Consider the following 3,791-nt stretch of genomic DNA (forward strand, 5'->3'; position numbering starts at 1 on the left):
CGTCGAGTCGATGCCATACTCGACGAGTAGCCACGAGTAGGGTCGAGAAGTGAGACTAGAGACTCAGCGAGTTGGCGGCCCAACTCGGCGAGTCAGGTCAACTGTAGGTTGACTTTGACCGGGAGAGTTGACTTTGACCAAGGGTAAAAGAGTCATTTTACCCCAGTGCAGTGATTAGCATTTGATTGAGTGTGTTTATGGATTTGTAGCCGGGGAGATACCGGAGCAGCAGGAGTTAGCTTCCAGAGCCATACACACAGCAGCCAGTTCACGAGGTGAGTTTCCTTCCTGTAGGAACGGGTCTATGGCCACAATGCCGACCCGTTTAGTTAGTAGTAGTTCCGGACTTCAGTCCGAAGCAGTAGTTCAGTATGCTTGATGTCTATGTGATTCAAGCATGTTTGTGTGTTATATGTTCCGGACTTCGGTCCGATGCAGTATACAGTATATGTGTCTATATTAGTTGATATGTGTTATGCTATGCTATGATCAGTCAGTTCCGGACTTCGGTCCGATGCAGGGGACAAGGTCCCAGTCAGTTCTGGACTTCGGTCCGATGCAGTCAGTTCCGGACTTCGGTCCGATGCAGTCAGTTCCGGACTTCGGTCTGATGCAGTCAGTTTCGTACTTCGGTCCGATGCAGCTAGTTCCGGACTTCGGTCCGATGCAGTGGGCAAGGACCAGTATGTGCTTTATATGTATTGTATGGTATGTGGTTGTTTGGGGGAGCTCACTAAGCTTCGTGCTTACAGTTTCAGTTTTGGTTACGGGTACTTCCGCAAGCAAAGGGAAGAGCTCGGGATGATGGCATCGCACACACCACAACTTCAGTTTTTGTCCTGGGAGTTGATTCAGTTTCTTGATATGTTTGGATACAGTTGTGATACAGTTTTTTTTACAGTATTTTATCATGGTTTTTGAAACACGCAACGTATGGTTTTGTTATGTGATACTTGGTTTCATGGTTTTGTTATAATAAAAATTGAAATTTTGGGTCGTATTTTTGGGTCGTTTCAAGTTGGTATCAAAGCCTTGGTTTGAGGGATTCGGATACACATCCGGGTGCATCTGAACTCAAACTAAGGGAAAGATAAAAAGATTTTCAAAAAGAAAAATGTTTTCGAATGAAATTTTGAAAAGCACTTAGAAAGAAAGGAATTTTTAAACAAGATAAGGGTGTGGTGCATGCGATCAGCCGAGCTCAAGTAAGTACTCCCAAATTACCCATACAAATTTTATTATTATGATTAATTATTCCAGTTTCAGTAGAACAACATGCTAGTATAGGACTAAGGATCTAGGAGGATGCCTTATGTGCCTGCTATATGTGTTTCAGCTTTATGAGAATTGCATGCTAGTATTGAGTAGACAGCAGTAGGATAGCCTGTTTAGGTTATGCCTGGTAGCGCGAGCTTAGCATTGTATGCTAGTACAGTTTCTCGTTATGAGAGTAGATTTGCTTGAGTAGTTTCCGGTGTCCGAATGCTGCTTGCTTCATGATTTGTAGAACTCTTGGTGATGAGAGTTAGCCGTTAGATGAATACGCCACGTCACATGTGATCAGGGTTGAATAATCTCAGAGTATTGGATTTGGCCCTATTGTGCAGCTCTTTTTTGAGTCTAACCGTTGTAGGGACGAGCCTTTTACTCAAAGGATTATCCAAGGCTCATCACATGTGATGGTATTTAGGTGATGGCTAATTAGCATTACAAGGAGGCCTTCAGCAGCTGAGGACTGGTTTGAGTGGAGTCAGAGATTTCCCTAGGGCAAGCCTAGGATGAGAGTAGCAGAGATCAGTAGTAGTAGAAGTGACTTGGTGGAGTCAACACAGTTCTTGAGGAAAGTACGGATAGATGTGGAAGGTAGTATGGGCCCGTACTACTGAAAGCAGAGGATCCGTACTCGAATCAAGGAAAGCCGAGACAAGACCAGGAAGCTAGTAGTAGTATCAATGATCCCTTGAGATATTTCAGTTTTCTGATGTTGCTATGATGTGTTTCAGAATGGTGGTTTTGCGTTCGAGGCCAGCAGCCGGCAATGGAGGTGCCGGGGAGGGATCAGGATCAGGCTCGGGGGACGAGCGCATAGATGAGCAGACCAGAGAGTTTCTTTCTTCATGGATTACTCGTATCATTTTAGAGCAGACTCCTGTGATCTTCGGTTCGATCAAGGAGGGTATCCTAGAGCTGATGGATGAGAGGTTGGGCACCTTCCGTGCCGAGGTGGCGGCCATGATGGGGTCGCGCACACTTACGTTCAGGGAGTTCAGGGCATGTGGAGCTCCAGACTATCACGGGGCGCGGGACCCCATAGCAAGTACTAGATGGTTGGCGGATGTGGCCAACGCGTTCCGCACGAGCAGGTGTCTCGAGGGGGACAAGGTTAGATTGGCGTCCTGTCTTCTGAAGGACAGGGCACGGGATTGGTGGGAGGAGGTCGGACATACCATTGGAGATGATGAAGCGTTAGATGCCATGACCTGGGCTGATTTCTCTACCAGGTTCAGGGCGGAGTTTGCACCAGTTATTGAGGTGCAGCAGTTAGCCAGAGAGTTTCAGGACCTCACCCAGACTACAGAGACCGTGGCGAAGATCACCGCCAAGTTCAGGGAGAGGGCTCTTCTTGTTCCTCAGTATGCAGCCGATGAGGAGATGAAGAAGGCCCGTTATCATTAGATGTTGCGGAGCGATATTCGCCAGTTTGTGAGCCGGTCCAGCTGTAAAACGCTGGATGACATGATTGCTAGGGCTCGGGAGAGGGAGATTGATCTTGAGATGGAGAAGAAGAGGAAACCGGAGGCGGTTTCGGGTACAGGCAGTTCGGGCAAAAAGCCCAAGGTTTCTGATCACAGATCCAGGATTCAGCAGAGCCACGGTCGATGTGGCAAGTGTGGGAGATTGCACGATGGGGTGTGCAAGGCAGGGAGTTCCGGCTACTACAAGTGCGGTCGGACTAGGCATTTGAGCAGGGATTGTACGGCCCCTGCTACTGCCATTGCAGCATCAGATCTGATTTGCTTTCAGTGCAATCAGAGGGGACATAAAAAGTCCCAGTATCCGAGTTTAGCTGCAGTAGGGAAGGTGGCTGCACCTGCCCTTGCTACTTTGAGGATTACAGATGGCTGGCAGGGCCGAGCCGAGGCGCCAATGGCGAGGAGTAGGGCGTTTCAGATGACAACAGAGGAGGCGCGAGCGACTCCTAATGTGGTGACGGGTATGTATCTTCCCTTCATCTCTATATTATTATTGATTGATTATTGCTTATGATTATATGTTTTATATAGGGTCGTTCTCTGTGAACGACATTTCTGCTATGGTATTATTCGATTCGGGGGCTACCCGATCATTTGTATCGCTTGTGCTTAACAAGAGATTTAGTAGGGCTCCAGGGGAGCTGGATTGTCCACTAGAGGTTGAGATAGCAGATGACAGGACCGTGAGGGTCGCCAGAGTGCATAAAGGGTGTTCTCTTCAGTTGTTTGACGAGCAGTTTTCGGTGGACCTGGTTCCTATTCCCCTGTGAGGGAATAAGGTTATAGTAGGCATGGATTGGCGGAGCCCCAATGGGGCGGTGATTGATTGTGAGCTGCAGCTAGTGAGGGTTCGCACTCCCAGTGGGGGAGAGTTAGTGATTCAGGGCGAGGGGCCACAGCGCGCACCAACCTTTTGTTCTGCCGCGAGAGCGAGACGCTATTTTCAGCAGGGTTGCGCGTGTTATGTAGCTTATGTCTTGGATGCCCGGGAGAAGGGCAAGACGACATTTGATGATGTTCCGATAGTGCGAGACTTCC

The sequence above is a fragment of the Lactuca sativa genome, chromosome 1 (genome assembly GCF_002870075.4).
Source record: "Lactuca sativa cultivar Salinas chromosome 1, Lsat_Salinas_v11, whole genome shotgun sequence".
Lineage (NCBI taxonomy): Eukaryota > Viridiplantae > Streptophyta > Magnoliopsida > Asterales > Asteraceae > Lactuca > Lactuca sativa.